The sequence below is a fragment of the Hirundo rustica genome, chromosome 5 (genome assembly GCF_015227805.2).
Source record: "Hirundo rustica isolate bHirRus1 chromosome 5, bHirRus1.pri.v3, whole genome shotgun sequence".
Classification (NCBI taxonomy): Eukaryota; Metazoa; Chordata; class Aves; order Passeriformes; family Hirundinidae; genus Hirundo; species Hirundo rustica.
Window position 1 is genome coordinate 6,543,812 of NC_053454.1, and position 18,283 is coordinate 6,562,094.

The following is an 18,283-nucleotide window of genomic DNA, read 5'->3' on the forward strand; positions in this document are numbered from 1 at the left end:
ACTTGATAGCTGTTTTTTTTTTCTTGATAGAGTCTTCTACACTGCTATATATTTGTAATACATGTGGTAAATGTCTGTGAGGACAAGCACCTTGCCACAGCCATAGCCTTGCCTCTGGTCAGCACTGCTGACTGTGTTGGAGGCAAGGGTCATCTATCCCCATCTGTTTAAGACCACAGGGGAGCTGTCTTTTCATGGATGAATACAAGAAAATAGTTTATGAGTGTTACCTACAGGACACTGGTAATACAAGGCAGAATGAGAAGTTGCCATTTGTCAATATTAATCTGGAATGTTTTATGGTGGAAGGCACTGTCTGTTTGATGTTGTATTGTCTGTGCAAAGTAATGATGTTGACTTAATTGAAATCATCAATTTCTATCTCAAAACCTTGGATTTCTTGTCGTCTTAAAGCAAAATCATATCAAGCCTGGTTTTCTGTTCAGAAAACCTATAACTGTAAAAAAGAGGTAATAAATTTGGTCCAAACACCAAATTTGTGACAGAACTTGAAACAGGGAGAAAATATGAAATTAATAATGACAAGAATCTTTTGGTCTCCTTGAATTCATTCAGTGATGGGAGAGCTCAGCACTCCTAGCTGAGGCTGACTGTGAACTTCATGTGGCTGTTGTGTTACTGTTGGTTTTCCATTCACCTCTCTGTTAATACAGATATAAAGTCAATCATTGTTTCTGCATGCTTCATTTATCTAGGTTTAGGTTGTATTATGTTTTTTTGAGCCTTGCCATTCTTGTGATGTCCATAAAACTTTTGGTTCTCTATATATTGACTACCATTGTAATGGTTTTAATTTAATAAAACCAGGCAGAAACACCAATTAATGTAGGGGTTTTAGTATTAATTTTCTTTTTGTGGGAGGGAGAGATTAGGAGAAAAAACACAAAGCAGGCTTAAGCTTAAAAATGAACAAAAATAGTTTTATTAGCATATATTAAAAGAATGAGAAAAAAAATTGAGAAAAAGAAAAAACTTAAACTAAAACAGAATGATATTTTAAAACACGCTTCTTTCCTCTTACAAACTATTAACTTTCTTATTGAACAACATAGAAAAGACACAACTTAGGATTTTCAGTCAGTTTCATTATTTAGACATAACCACTCGTTACTTCAGGAGAAGAGTCTTTCTAAGATCTTTTATGAAGATGTTTGCCACAAGACAAAATAGTCCAGTGCTCCCAATGTCACACATCTGCTGCTACCCAGAGTTTCCGTAGACTGTGATGTTCTATTAACAAAGCTTCTCAGTGTATCTGGGGTACTATTTATGAATACTTCTTTTAGTCTAAAATCACCTTTGTCTCAAAGGCTGAGACCTCCTTTAACCCAGGAGCAGGGGCTTTACAGTTCCCAAATAAATCTCAATTACATCAGTCCTTAATTTTGATTAGAATAGCATTCTACCCAATGACACTAAGATGCTACAAAGAACAGTTCATTTCTCCATAATTTACCTTAGAAAAGTCCGGTTAAAAATGTCCACTTCTTCAATCCTATTCCAGTATTATTAGTTCTTTCACTTCTAATCTAACTGACTTCATGTAGTGTCTATTCCTATGTACTTTCTAGTTTTCTTTCTTCTTTCTCTCAAGGAAGAATTGTGCTTTAAAAGTTCCATGTAGCTAGAAAAGGGTTAAAACCGCTCGGGTTTGCAAAAAGCCACGTGCAAGCGCCGAGGCTGCAGGAGCTGAAGAAAATGCAAAGCTGTGCTGATGGAGGAAGTTGGTAGATGTCCTTTTTTTCCACTCCTCGGTCTCATCCAGGGTGGCTCAGCTCAGAGTTGTTATGGAGCTCCAGGCTTTCTTTCTCTGCAGCCAGCAGTGATTAAGCTGGGCCATGTTTTGGCCCCTTGTGCCACGATCCGAGCACGTGGCCAGCACTGCCGAGCTCAGCCACCTCTCTTCCCTGCCAGCAAGCAAAAGGGAAAGGGGCTCAGCCGGCCCAGGCCCTCCCTGTGCGGGCAGCGGCCCTCAGAAACCCGGCCAGGCCCGGCCCAGCTGCCCAGAGAGGCAACAGGGCCCGGCTCGACCATGACGTTACCTTATGGCAGATCCCCGAAGCGAGAGAGAGGGCCGATCGCCAGCAATTCGTTTTAAATGTCCCCTCCGAAGTCGCATCGACATTTCCCATTGGTTAACTTAGCTGCCAATATCGTGGTTAGCTTTTTGATAGGTCCCTGTTCTCCTCCCCAAACCACTCCACGGTTAGGGCAGGGAAAAAAAAATCTCACCTTTTTCTATAACTAGAAAGCAAAACTGTGCCAACCCATGATAACCATGATGTCTACTGAGTTGTTTGGATTTATGTTTTGGAATAAAATGTTGGGGAATACATTAATAATAACTACATATATCTAATTCATAATTACATGAGAAAGAAATTACATATATGGCCAGGTCATCACAGGGAGTTGTTATTGTCTCTTTACTTACCTACAGAAGTATGTATTAACCAACTGCTTCCTCAGCATGCTGAAAAACATTAAAAAAATTATGTTTTTCCAATCAGCTGAGCTAGTTCATAATGACAAAAACAGAGGAAGGAAAAAAAGAGTTTTTTGCTGTATTGTGGCTGTGTTGTGTGTGCTGGTTTAACAGGTGTGAAATGTGCTCCTGGTATGGACTGAAGTGATTAACCACATAGGATCAGCTGCTGAGTAGCCTTGTGTAGAGCTGGAAGATTTATAGAGGCCTCGTGGGATTTCTGCATGAAGAGAGGGATCTGGGTTGGGTCATGGGCATTGCTCAGAGAAAACTTGACAGAGTGAGCTTTCAGAATGAATTGGAACAAGACCAAATCCAGTGAGACTTTGACTGATGCTTTTGGGACCACTCATAATCCAGAGGAACATAAATATGTAAATTACATAAATATTCAAAGTAAACAAACACCTTTGTCTTGAAACAGGACAGAAATAATTTGGCATTTGGAAAATTTACCCCAACCCCTTTAGCCCTTCATGATTAATCTCAGAATCATGGCAGACTTTGATGTCCTAAAAAATCTGTCCCTCAGAAGCCTTTTGTGCTAGTCAAAAATATAGAGGTAACTTGGCTCTAATGTATTTATATACCATTTGTAAATCTGGATGCTGATCCTAATCCCCAGATCACAGTTTATCTGTGACAACCCTTTCCTTCTTCCTTCAGCAGAACAGAGGAGAAAATGTGCTTGGACCTTCAGCTGAGCAATTTGGCTGGCTCCCAAGAGCCTCAAACTCCAGAATGGAAATATACATCTCCAGTCCTGCCATCTTCAGGCAATCCCAGCATCCACAGTGGTGATGGATAGCAGGGTTCAGGTGCCCTCCCCTTTGTAACTCTGTTGTAATCTGCTGCTGGTATGAAAAACAGCAGCAGAATGAAGACTTGTGCTGCCAGAAAGACATGTGAGCCCCAGCCCCACTCTGAGACATTTGGAGATGAAGCAGGACATCGTTTGTTACCCGAGTCTCAGCTTCCCAGTGGAAGCTGGTCAAATTTCCCTGTAATACAATTTACTGGCCCTTACCTGATAGTATTTCTGGGGGACCTTTTATGGCAAACTACTTGCAAGCCATGGACACTTAACAGAGTTCTTTCTGTGGGCTGGAGAAGAGGTGAGAGAAAACATGTAAGGGAAACAGGATTGAGAGGCAGGTGGAAAGTCTCTATCTAAAGTGGGGAAACTTTGCCAGACAGCCTCTAAAACTTGGGTGGATCAGGTACAGCTTGGGATTTAAAGGTTTTCCCAAAAAGACCTTAGAACAATGGCAAGCTAAGGGGTGATTTAAGTATGATGATTTAAACCTGTGATTCTAGGATCCAGGCTGACAAATCACAGAATTATATAGTAATTATTAATTGAGTATTGCCACAGAAAGTAGGGAGTTATAATGGTAAAATGACTTATTTTGCCTTTGCTGAGGTTGCTGAGGATGCCTCTTAGAGGAGAAGTTCTCGTAACTCTTGAATTGTTATACAGATTCCACCTTAAATGGATTTTATCAGACTGTGCACCGGTAAGCCCATGCTAATATTGGCTCCAATAAAGAACAAATCAGTGCCCAACTCGACTCGTCTTATCGCACAGTCAAAACTGATGGCTGAAGAAGTCATAAAGATCCCATTTAATCTCTCGCCTATCTATCACTGTGAATGTCTTTATCCTCTTTGTGCAGTGGTAATATCTGCTCATTATGAAAGCAAAATAGATCTGGCATGAATAAAAGCGGAATGAAGTGCTCACTTTGATTTTGACAGCATGATCAGTGGAAGCAGTAATCTGTGAGAATCAAAAGGGCTAAATTATTCCATAACAGTAATTTGAGGGAACAGCTCAGAGCATACACATCTGCTTTCATATATTGTGACGTGCACTGATAAAACATCCTTCCCAATTTTCTCTCTCTGTGCTTGACTAATCTGCAACAGCTCTCACAATGTCTAATCATGCCATCAAAAAGGAGAAGAAGTTCAATGGAGACTCAAATGAAAGAAGATTGGAAAACTATCCTCAATTGAAATTACATTTGTAAATGAGCCATAGTTTTTCTGTTCAGAGTGCATTATGGCAAATCTGCCTGAAGAAGTAGTTATGCTGAAGAACAGCAACATGTATCTAGATTGTATTTATTCCATTACTGCTCAAGTAAAATTATGGGAGCTTGGAAGCCCTGGGGCATCTTTTCAAAACTGATACACCAAATTCATAGTCAGATTCCTGTGGTATAGTTATAACATCTCTGGCCAGCTGAAAGATTCCCAATACATATAAATTACTGTTACAGTGTAAAAGGTGTTTTTTTCTTTTAAACATTCCTGTTATGGGAGATTTCTTCCTGCATTTGCAGGTTGGGCTATAGCCATACCTTTTTCACTTTCTTCTTTTGCTCATGGTATTTTTGGAGCTAATTAACCATATATATACTAATATACTTGACTCACGAAAACCAAGGTCATTTTGAAGGTGATTTAAGAATATATCCAGCTGATACCCATGGACAAAACTATAACCCTTGTTATAGGGTTATATAGAAGCATGTGTGGACTGGTGTGAAATATGTGCCACACAGACAAAAAGTGAAATAAATAGTCACATTAAAGCTCCTCTGCTGAATATTCACATTGTGATTGTTGACATGCTTTTTAACATGTGGTAAAAACCCCTTCTGCCTAAAACTTATGGGCCTCCTTTCTGATCTTTGCTAATCGACGTCTGTCCTCTGGCACTCCAGCCTCTGAAGACACATTGTCACCTCTGCAGGGACTTTGAGAAGTGCTATCCTTCCCTTCAAGCATCTGCTCCCAAAGCTGCATGATTTGTCAGCCAAAGTACAGTACCTCTCTGTCATTTTGATTTGACTCACATGCTATTAACTTCTTAAAGCTGGCAGTACTGGGTAAAGCCTTACTGGAAACATCAGTGATGGGCATCTCTCTTATGCCTTTTTTCCTAGTATAGGCAAAAAAATTCTGAGTGCCTCCTTTGTAGAGCTGTCATGGGGTTCAGTGATGCAGCTCTCTGTGTTACGTATTTCTATGATGAGGATGAAGCTATAGATCTGACAGGGCACAGGTAAGTAAATGGTTCTGGTGTCAGGTGCTGGCATTGCTTGCTGTTCTGTTACGTGCTTGGGAATATTTGAAAATATGAGCCAAGAGGATGTATTCAGCCTAGGAAACTATGTCTGGATACCACTCTGCAAAAGTTTAGGTCTTGGTGAAGCTTATGTAGGTCTTCCTTGCCTAAGAAAAATATGAGTGAGCAGCTGCTTCTGCTCTTGATATTGTTGCTAGAGCAAAATTAACTACAATATTCAATATTCAGTTCAGGGTTTAATTTTTTTTTTTTTTTTTTTTACTAATTTTTAGCTCATTTTCTGCAAACACGAGTTCTTATCTAGTGATCATTTTACCATAACAACCTTGCCTAGTCAGGATTTTTTCAATCTGCCCAACAGAAACTTAAGTTTCTGCAGAGCTGAAGTAGTAATTTTTGAGATTTACTAGAATCTGTTTTCTATTGGGGAAAAAATCAAATCAAAATTATTTTATTTTACAATCTTTATAATAATGTAAAATATTGTGAGATTTATAAAATAGAATTCTTGTAATATAAAATGCATATATCAAATTTTCATAATTTTATTCTACTTTGAGCTGAGTTGAAACATTTTATTAGGACTTGTCTTTGTACAGATGACATCCTAATGGTGTCTGGGGATTATATTTCAGCTCTTTCTTGTTCCCATTATTACCGTTAACTTTAATTACTATCCCATAATAAAACGTAATTTCTTTTCACCTTCAACCCCTGGGATGCATCACAGTCTTGTGGCCACAGCAAATGTTAGGGAATGTGGCTGGGTGAGAGGATGTGAGATACCAAAATAACTTTTCCAATGACTTGGAAACTTCAGTCACTTGTTGCTTCTCATGTGTTTGTTATACCTACTATTAAACTTACAACCCTTGGACGCAGATCTGAATGTTTTATTGGCCAAATTATTTGGCAAAATTTTCATGCTGGCTAAGTAATACAGTCTGCAATTTTTGGTGCAAGACAAAGGTCTGTTAAAACTGATTTTCAAGCAACCACATTTGACCAGTTGTGTTGGGAATATGCACTCATTAAATCAGTGAACAGATAAAATTTCCTGTGACAAAGAGAAAACCCCACATAGCTCAGACCATCTGTTCAATCATTACGTAGCAATAAGGTTTGATGAGTAAAGAAATAAAGGCTACTCTAGAATTTTGCATGAATTATGGAATCCTACATTTTTTAAAATAATAGGAACAACTGGCTGGGTATTATTTTACTTTTGAGTATTCCAGCTTTAGTCATTATACTGGTGATTTTTTTGGCAGGATGAATTTTTGTCTGTCTACATGAAATATACAGTAGGACATGAATAACATTATAGGTATTTTGATTCACTGAGATCTTCATTTTATAAAGTCAAGGAAATTAGATAAATGTAATTTTCTTTTTCTACTTTCATCTGCAGTAAAAGGCTGTTTTTAAGATTCCATTGTCAAGACATGTATGTAAATGTACTATTTAAGGGTAGAGTTGTTCATGCAGTGGCCAATATTCTTAGTAGAGGTTAGGAAATTTGGCTTACAGGTCAGTATGTTTTCTGACAAATTTTATGCATAATTAATCTTTATTCCCCAAGCACTTCTGCCCATACCCAACTTTGCCTCTATGATTAACCACATTAGGTTCAGTAGAAGTAATTACACCCTAATTTAGGTTTGTCCTTAAGCATTTGCAGGATCAGAATCTAAAATGTCAAGATCTCTGAGGAAATGTCATATCTTTTTGTGTTCCTCTTCCAGCCCTAACACATTCTAAGATACTAAAAAAAAAAAAAAAGGTAATAAGGGGTGATTTTAATTGGTAAACACAAATTCTCCAGGTTGTCAACATCTCTGTTTCTGGACTGGTTCACTATGTAATTTTCTATGGCCTGTTTATATCCAAGCCATTCCAAAACAACATATAGATCAAGAATTAGCTTAGCACATTGTTTTTCTCTGCCAAAGACCCACAAAGAGACTGTAGGGATAAATGAGCCTCTTATGGTGATTAATAGTACAGTGATGCATTGCAGACAACTGACTACAGACTGCATTAGTTACAATACTCATGTTCATTCCTAATTTTCTCTGTGGAGGGTCAGACTCAGGGTCAGATTCAGTGGACTGAACAGGTTTATGGCTATTGGCTTGGAGAAAAAGCAAAGAAAACCAAACATATGCTGATAAAACCCTCACTACCTCTTCTGTCAGTGTTACCATTCAACTTCAAAATTTTAGACCCCCAGTCTCAGGCTGGCTGAGGATGGCTGCTGGTCTCATGGCTAAAAGTTTCCTTTTTTCTGCTCATTTGACCTACACCCATAACAACCGCCTGAAGTGTTTTCAACATGGCTGTGGCAGCAACTGGGGAGCACAGGCTTTATAAAAATCACCATAAATGCTATTGTGTTCTTTTCCTTCCTTGCACATGGCCTCACACGTTGAGATAAAACACGACTCTGATGAGCAGTGCAATGTGTTTATTTGCATGACAGCATCCAGCCTCTGATTATCTCAGTGCTGTACACAACGGCAGGCAGAGGGCAGACTGGGGTAGTAAGCATCAGCAGAGGCACGATTAAAAGTATGAAGAAACCTACATGTTTGTGTTCTGTAGTTTTCTGAAATGCCTCCTAACTGTTTCTGTAAACTTGCTTGTGACACATGGTTATTATAACTGAGATTCTTCTAATTTGACCTTTCTCATATAAGTATAACTGCACATTTTTGGTTTTGCACATAGTACCTAATGATTACTTGAAGAGATAAAGATACTGACAAGTCACGATGGCAATGAAGATAGTTGGCTGAGAAGACAGTTTGCACCAAAACAATTTGTACTTCTCCTTCAACAAGCCTGAGGAGCGTGAGATTGCCAGCCCCTTTACTGTTTTTCCAGTTTTTAGGGGAAACCTCCCCTCCCCAAACACAATGATATTTCACATTTTTGTGTGAGCTGCATCTGAGTTTGGACCATTTCTATATCCTATAATGCAACTGTTCTCCAGCCACTGAGGATATGCAGGCTGAGGGTGAAAGTCCATGGAACCACAGGGAAGAGTTCTCAGAAGTTTGCATCAGGTGGGTTCACAGAGTGGTTTCGGCACTGGGTTTTTTGGCACATTGACTGTCTAGAACACGTCAGTAGTGATGTCTGAACATACTGACATATCTGAGCAGAGCCTTTGCTCAAAGTCCTAGACCTTTACTGAAGGTGATTATAAACATCAATTATATAGAGGAAAAAGATGCTGTGCTATCTATCTGCTGGTTTAATGGCATATATTAGCATATATGTTAGTTTAGTGATTAGAGACCTTAAGCAGGCCATGGGAAATTTGCGCCCTGACCACCCCTTGGCCTGAGAAAATTCAGACCAATGTCTTTATCTCTGGGCTGTGCTGAGTAAAGGGGAGAGGGAAGAGACTGTGCCTGAGCCTGGCAATTCACTGGCACAGGGAGAGCAGAGGGAAAGGGAGGATATAGCTCTGCAGGGAACACAACAAAAATCATCATCCTCCAGGCGAAAATGGAACCCTGGGCTCCAGCTCACTCCCAGGGCTTTTCTTAGGGATTTGCTTCAGCTACCCTGGGCAAGACCCCAGCAAAAAGATCCAGCCAGATTGCAGGTGCTCTCCCTGTGCTTGTAGAGCCCCTGGTGGAGAGTCCAGATGTGGTAACTGAGAATTTCTGCCCAGGCAGTGTGCTCCCAGCACAGGCATCTCTGCTATCGCTGCTCTGAGTGCTCTTGTGCAGCAACAGCACATCCGCAGCTGGGGCACCGCAGCATCCACAGCCAAGACAGATGTAATTCTGCTGAGTAGGGTGGGGATCATGTCTGCCAGAACTCTGCTAGAGAATGCAATAAGGTTTCAAAAGCCAGCCGTGCTTAGGTCTAAAACGAACTTGAATTCTAGCCCTTTTCCTACCCATGTCACATTTCTAAATGCCACCATGCTGCTGAATTCATGTTTGCCATAGGATTTGTGCAGTACTCTGCTTCACTTTATAAACATATTTTATGTAAATCAAGTCTTAATTACCCCTGCTCTGTATTTTGTGTTGAATATCATTTTTTTAATTACAGGCTCCATCCCAGGTTAAGCCTGCATGCCTGTTGTTGAGCCAATTATCATAAATTCCCCTGTAACAATTAACAATATTGGTACAGAGCTGCATGTATTTTAAATGTTATAATTATGCTCAGCTCTTTTGTTAATTGGCCTATCTGACTCTTTACTTTTTATGCTGCTCATCTGCTCATTACCACAGCCATTTAATTCAATTAGCACCTTAATTAGAAGAACAGCCATGTCCAATGTCGTAGGACTTGTCAGAGTACGCGGCTTGATTAGCAAAGACAAACACACCATGCAAATCAGGCTGTAACATTTGGGGGCGGCAGGAATGGAAGGCAGCCAGCTGGTGAAGTGGAAAAGGAGCGTGTCTTCATCCCCCAAAGCTTTGCCAGGAGAGAGAAAATAAAGAAGGCATCAGACTGAGGAAGGAATAAAATAATTTACAATTCCACGAGTTAAGGCATCACTTAACATGAATGGTGTGTAACTCCTGAGGACGCTGTCACTACTAAATTATCTCCTACCCCCAGTGCTCTTAAAAAAAGACAGAAAGTGAGAGAGATGTGTAAAAATAATACAGTAATCTCCTACCATATCGTGTGTCCTTTTGAGAGTAGGAAATAAACCCCAAAGTCGAGATTCAATGGGAGAGGAGGAAAAAGAAACACCCTGATCCCAGGTGTAAAATCCACACAGCTCCACTCATCAATGCCAAGTGAGGAGTGGGTCCAAGGTATTTTAAAATCACCCATTTGACATAGACCCTCTCATTAAATATAGCAGCGTTGCTGAGGAGGGACATGAGGAGCTGTAGAATTGTATTTAAAAAAAAGAGCTGCATTTTCCAAGAGCAGTTTAAGTCTCAGTTTTGTTTTGTGCCAGTCTATTTAAATCTTTATTCCCTGCCTATTAATTCTCCTAATTAGAATTAAATGAAGCATGCTAAATTGCTAGATTAACCAATAATTAAGCAGGCAAAGCACTAACGTTTAATACACACAGGCAGCTCTTTCTCTTCTGTGATAGCACCATGTCATGCCTGCTCATTTTATTTGAAAGGAATTAAGAGGCTTGTCTTCTGTGATCAACCCCCCCTCCCATATTAACTTACATAAAATAAAGACTTTCCCAAAAGGGGATCAGTTTCGAGCTAGTTATCAATGAACCTTTGATGCTATTTTTTAATTCCTTATCTGCGAACCCTTGTGAAACCTATTCGAATCAGTTGGCTCAAGGAATCCAACAGCTGTACATATATTTAGCAGATAGTAGATTTTAATTAAAATGATATGTAGTTTGTGTGGTGCTCCTTTGTTCTGTGTTATTTCTTTATTTCTGCTCATGTAATGAAGTACTGCACTTGTTTCCAGAGGGTGGCAGTCCCTATCCCTCCCTCTCACCTCCCCCCTGTGCCATGCCTCGCTCCTTCAATATTCATGTTACATATTTACACATAATTTTGTCTTTATGGCATGCACCTGCCTGTGGGATCTCTCAGTACCACACAGTCCTCTCTCTGTGTAAGCAAGAGGCTGTGCAGACCCATCATGGGCAGCCTTGGTGATTTTGAAGGTTATTCCTTGGGTGTGAAAGTGATGGAAAAGCCGGGTCAGGAGCAGGACCAGCATGTTTGGAAGGGGGTTTGTGCCTCTTAGGAAGGTGCTGGTTGTGCCTTGAGCATGTAACTTGTTCATGTACAGAGGGCAGCAAAGGCTTGTGACAAGGATTTCATAAAGCTGCTCAGTCCCACGGCAACTGAACACATATGTTCTTGTCTTTTACCCTTTGGGGTTAAGCTGTTAGCAAAAATTTGGGATATTTCTCATTGTCCCCTCCAGAAGCGGAAAAAATCTGATGGAGACAGATGTTTCTCTTGGGATGTCTATCCGGTATTTTACAGACAGGTCCAAATTTATTTTGCCCATGGCTTGAGCAATCTGCCTTTGGAGAGGAAGCTGTGTGGCTGTATTCAGGAGCCATGGCTTCTGTTTTGAAACCACTTTGCTGCTGCAAAACAGGCAGGGTAACAGTGCCTTTGATGAAATCCCATAAGAAGAAAGGCTGGCCCAGAAGTCCTGTTTTCCAGAGATACCAAACTCTATGGGCTGTGTGTCTGCTCACAGTCCCATCTCTCTTGTGGCCAGCACTGTGGCCCAGAAGAGATCTCCCAATGTGGGTGTTTAAACAATATATTTGAAATTATGTAATATCACCCTGCAGGTGAAAGGGGGCAATTTCTGTCTTGTTTCTTCCCTCTCTGGGTGATCCTGTGCCTTTTGGTACTTGCATGAGCATCTTCTGAGATAATTTTCTTGGCCAGTCTGGAGGAAAAGCAATGCAAGAAAATACACTTTTTCCACTGGCTTAACAAGTTGGATCTGCACACCATAAGGCCAAATGAATGTGGAGGCATCATGAGGGTTAGAGTAGGATCTGCAGCTGGTAAAAACTGGCAGTGATGGGCCTCTTCTTACAGTGGTAAATCAGTAGCTTAGCCCAGATAACAGCAAATTGCAGTTTATGTTTGTAGACATATAGGTATATATCCAGTAAAATCAAAGACAATGAAAGAGAATAGATTTTATTTTATTTTATTTATTTTATTTTATTTTATTTTATTTTATTTTATTTTATTTTATTTTATTTTATTTTATTTTATTTTATTTTATTTTATTTTATTTTATTTTATTTTATTTTATTCTTCTCCTCAAGTCAGCAGTCCTTCTGGATGCAGGGAAAACTAAATGTCAGTACTGAAGACATCAAAATTGCCTTATTTCAGAGGGTTATTTTTTTAGAGAATTTCAAATAATTTCAAAGCTCTTGATCTCAGTTTCTGAAGATTTTTGAGCAGCAGCTTTCCATCAGGATAGTATAGTTCCTGTTCTACACACATCTCTAGCCAACCTGAGCAATACCAAGTGCTTATGATTTGGAGGTAAAGCTATGCAAATACTGTGGCTGTGGGGTTTTTTTGATCTGTCTCTCTCACATGCTCCCCAACTTAAGGCTGTCTAAATGAACATGCACTCGAATACTTCAGCATAAAAGTCTTTAAAGGCAATGCCAGTGCACATATCTCAATATGAAGAGGTGCTTGGGGGCTTGCCAAAGACAGTTCATAGAGTCATGACCCAAGACATGAATCCGGACAATTCAATTTGAAAATACAATAAAGTTATAAAAAAATGGCTCAGAAGCATTAGGGATAACCATTCCCACCAAGAATTTGGCCTGGTTTTGAAGCTGCTTGTACAGACCTGCTGACTAACATGGAGAACAATAAGCATCCTCTGAATCCTTAATGTCATAAAATAGTGGTGACATGATGGGGCCTTGAAAGTCAAGGTAAATCAAGATGTGAGTGAATGGCTTCATTTCTGTGAGGGGCCAGACTGAGCAAGCTGGATTCTAATTTCTCAGCTGTCCTGTGGTATGAACTGTGTGGCCCCTGCAGTACATGCTGAGGACAGCGGAGTCTGCCTTCCCTTTTCGGCTGGCTGCCTGATTGATTCATTCCTCTTCTTTTCTTCAAACCAGGCTTCTTACATGCTTTGGTGAACCTCTTAGTCAGTCTCTGGTACCTCTGTCGATTCAGTGTGTGTGTGTGTGTGTGCGTGTGTGTGCATGCACGTGTATTGCACTTCATCTGCTTGATGCAATAATATCCTGGGGGAATGTGCAGGCTGTAAACTTCTTCATAACATCCTGTTCCTGCAACTTGGAGATATTGACTCTGAAGGGAAACAATGGCATGAATAAAATAAAAATAAAAAAAAAGTTAATTATCCTTTGTGTTTGTAATTTAATTAAAGATGCAGTAAAGTTTTACTGTTTTTCCAGGTGATGATGTTTAGGGCTCTGAAAAGCTATTTGTGCTGGTGAGATTAAAGTGCATTTTAAAATGTTCCCCGAGCACTTTCACATTTGTTGATAGATTTTTAAATTAAACTTTAAATTGTAATCTAAATTACCTCCAACAATTCATGGTCCCTGTAATGAACTCCCACCATTCCTGCTGTCATCTGACTATGATATACTGTAAATGGTAACTGCTCAGGGTTTTACTGAATAGTGCTTTAGTATTAATGCACTGTATTAGTTGTGTACAACCCTCAAACAGAAATCAAAGCACAACATCGGTTTGGTTTAGCATAGTAGCTTTATTATTTGCTGGTCTTTAGTCTTAGTGAACACTCCTACTGCTAATCATTTGGGACCTCATAGTCCCAAATATACTTCCAAATAATTTTTTAGGCTTTCCTGTCAAGGTAGAAGTATTTGCATTTTACCAGCCAATGATCTTTTGGACATTAATCTTTAATAGGTAAAATAAAACTAATTGGGGAATATGAGTTCAAATGCTCATTCGTAAAGTGACCATGGCTCATCGGCCCCTGAGGCACAATTAGAAGAAAATACTTTCCTAAATGATTGATGTAGATTCAAAGAGGAAAAGGAGATTGCTCAGGGATAGTGGAAATAATTCACCACGGCCTACTTCAGCATATGATGTAGGTTTGGTGAGACCAAGTGGCTTCCAAGAGCAGAGCAGAGCAAAGCCTAACTTGCAAATCACAGCCTGACTCTGGGAGATCACATTGCCCAAGGCTCATGGACCTGTTCCTGGGATGAAATGAAAAACTCCAAATGTAAGCTGGTCCAACGTCCATTGGAAGCTCTCAAGGATTTCAGGAGCATTCACACATATGGAAAATTAGAAGGAAAATTTATTCTCGTGAAATAAATAAATTTTAAAAAACACAAACCCAATGAACCAAACAAAAAAACCTCTACATAACCTGAGAATAAGGTCCTAGGGAAAAGCAGAGGGAGAAAATAAGCAGATCCAGGAGTTCTTTGCTGCAGAAGGGTGCCTTGTTACGTTCCAGGGGTCTGTCACATAGAGGCTTTTTGACATGGGGTTTTATCTTTCTGCTGGAAAGCTCTTGGTGGACTTTTCCTCCACACAGCTACTCATGCTGTACAGGTCTCAGGTCTTTTGGTTTCCATGTTTTAATTAGTTATTATGTGAATCAAGAACTGGCTTGTTTGGTTACATTTGATTTCTTACCTCTCCTGCTATGAGGAAAATGAACACTCTGTGTTTCTGGGTCACCTTTGCCATTTGTCATCATTCAATGTGTTGGCAGCCATGCTAGAAAACCTGATCATTAATTAGGCTCATTGTTTTTCCTTATTCCAACCCCCTCATTCTGAATCAGTACTACTACACTCTCCTCCTTCAATCCCTCTTTTCCTTAAACCTCTCTGCAGATAATCTACTGAAGGAGAATGACAGTGTCCGTGGTGCTGACATGCCACAGTCCCTGCCTGCCGGGCTGAGCAACTCGCTGTATGGGTTTCCTTTTTCTCCATATGGCTCTCCTTTCATTCCCTCCCCATCGCTCTCCTGCCTACCAAAGTTAAATTGTGCCAAATTATCCTGACAGCTTCCTCTGATAAGGTAGATGATTTTTTTAGTCAAAGGAAATTCATTAGATACTCTTTGCCTGGACTTCAGTAATGCATTTGATACTGGATAATGATCATTTGAACTGGAGGAGAGGGGAATGAGCAGAAGGATTAGAGGGTGGGTCAGGAGCCCACTCAAGTGCGACAAAACTGAGAAGTCTTTAGATGGGAAGTGCTGACCTGAGAGACTATCACTCAGCAATCACTGATGGATTGGATATTTTGAATAGTTTCACCTGTGACTTTGGCGGAAGGAAGGAAGGAAGGAAGGAAGGAAGGAAGGAAGGAAGGAAGGAAGGAAGGAAGGAAGGAAGGAAGGAAGGAAGGAAGGAAGGAAGGAAGGAAGGAAGGAAGGAAGGAAGGAAGGAAGGAAGGAAGGAAGGAAGGAAGGAAGGAAGGAAGGAAGGAAGGAAGGAAGGAAGAGGGTTGACGGTGATGTTTGCTTGCAAACAAAAACTAGGGGCTAGATATAGTCTGCAGTAGGATGAGTGTCATAGATAAAGATCGTGATAACTTTTTAACTGGAGATAGCTGTGAAATTGTACAAAACATAAAATCATGGTGAGGGACTGTGGATGAAGAATGAAGACTGAATTACCCTACTGATAAATAAACCTGTTAGGTTAAACACCTGACTACTGGGGGCCTCTGTATTTATCAGTGTGCAGTTTTTTATTTACATTTTTCTTTCAATTCATAAGTTTAAATGAGCATGGCTTTCAGACTGCGCTCAATTTCAGCTGGAGACAGAGGCATCAGTAAGCATTCCACAGCTCTGAAAGCAGAGCCCATGCTAAGCTACACACAGAGCTCATGCCCTCTGCAAAAGACAGAGAGCAGGATGCTTCTTTTCTGAAGAAAGTGAGACTGCAGTGGAAGAGAAGAAAAACTGGTTTGTAATTGTATAAAAAAATTAAAAATAAGTATAAATTCAATCAAATATCTGTCTTGAACTTTTGTGGGTTTTGAAAAATAAATGCTTGTATTTCAGCTCTGTGTTGCTGATGATGAGCAATAGATGAGTTGATTGCCTTCCTGGTCCCACTGAACTGAATAGTAGTGCTGCTGGAAATACTGGATCAGCCATGTGAGCAAAGCGTTCACTGCTTACAGAATCCCTGTGCCATGATATTAAACATTGTTTTCTCCCAAGCTGAAAGCAGACAACTCCATTTTTTTCTGTTTCACTGGGAAAAGCTACCTTTTTTAAAAAACAAAGTCGATATGTAAGGCAAAAATACGGGGGAGTGGCGGGGTGGGAGTGGATTTATTCTCCCCTTTCTCCAGTTTGTGAAGCTAAAGTTCCCTGATCTTAATGCTATGTGCAGACAGGCATCTTTCCAATATAACTTTATCCACAATTTGTAAGGTAAATATTTGTTCTCTGCATGGAGGGTTATTAACAATAACAGAGCATGTTGAGCATTCCCCATAAAGGACATTTTTCCTTTTTTCCCCATTTCAAAGTGTTTGAGAAATGCCCTGCAATGAACCTGATGAATGAATAATATATATAGCAGTTTTATGCATTGCTACCTACAGACAGCCAGTCCTAATTTAAGGTGGGAAGCAGATAACAAACTTCACAGTGCAAAGCAGGATACCATCTCTCACTAATAGAAATTCATATTCAGTATTGTACATCGGGCTCTCGGCATTTAAAATGCTACAGCAGTGCTGACATTAGAATTCAGAGATATTTGTTGATGCTTCTCTTGAGACTATTCGCACACACACCCCCTCAAAGAGATAGCACGAGTCTCAAAGTGAATTTGTCGGTGAGGCTTTGGAGCCCTGCTCTATTCATGTATGGTTTCATTTTTCTCAACGTGACCTTTGGTTCTCACAGCGATGACTTTGCTTTGCTACTGGTTTCGAGGCAGGAGCTTCAAGGGAAAATGAGCCCATGTCTTTTTTAGCTCTTAACAAAACTGTGGTCTTGTAGTGAACAGAGATCGTATCACACTCACAAAGTGATACATGCAGGTTAAAGGATGTCTGCCCCATTTCCCAGGGATGCAGGTCTCTTGGACTGCCGCCTGATTTCAATAAAAATGAATGGGAAAGTATGGAAATGTGCACAGAGCGAGCAACTTCAGGGATAATAGACCTTTACTGGTTTTATGATAAAGAAAGAAAAAAAAAAGAGCTTAGAAAAATGAGCGTTTGGGTATTTCTGAGCTGCTTTTGCTGAAAGGTACTATAAACATGAAAGGTTGCTTTTTGGTTTTTATAAATGTGATTAGCATAGAATGATGATAATTAAAAATACTGTTGGTAACACTCCCACATCAATAACTGTATGCTTTGGATTTTTCAGTCTTGTTTTATTTGAACTGCTGCTGATAGTGCCTACTATAGCTCAGATGTCAAATCTTTCTATTCTAATGCTATCCTCCTCATGTTCTTGAGTATATTTGGAATGTCCCCAGATTATCTATGTATATGCATTTTGATACATCTAGGTGTCTTGGATTATGTAACCTAAAAATATGTATTCTATTTCATCTGTTGAAAGCTGTTTTTTGGGAGATATTTTATCCTTCTCTTGTAACTCCAGGGGGGAGGGGGGTGGATGCCTTCTGATAATGGCCAAGCCATTAAACCCAGATGGGGCAGTGTTTCTTATCTCTTTCACCACCCCTCCATCCTCCAGGGGGACATCTGATAATGGGCTGTTAGGGCCCACCAATGACATGACACATTCCATCATCCCATTGGGAGATGCTCCACCCAGTGGGGGAGGAGCCAGCTGTTTCTAGCCAGAGAAAAACTGGGACTGAAGGACACAAGGTATCCGGTTTTTCCACTGGATCCTGGATAACAGCTGGACCCATCTTGCCACCACTGGACTTTCTACAGGACCATCTCTACTCCACAGAACCACATCTGTTACTCCAGGAGGATTTATTTGGACTGCTTCCAACACCCTGACCAACAGGGTGGCAGGTCGTATCCCTGACTCTGTCAGGATTTTTTTTTTCAGGATTTTTGTTTGCTTCCTTGTTTGTTTTTTTCTACTACTACATTTTTTTCTTTTTTTTTTCTTTTTTTTTTTTCTTTTTTTTTTTAAATATTCCTAGTAAATAACTTACTCCTATTCCCGTATCTTTGCCTGAAAGCTCCTAATTGCAAAATT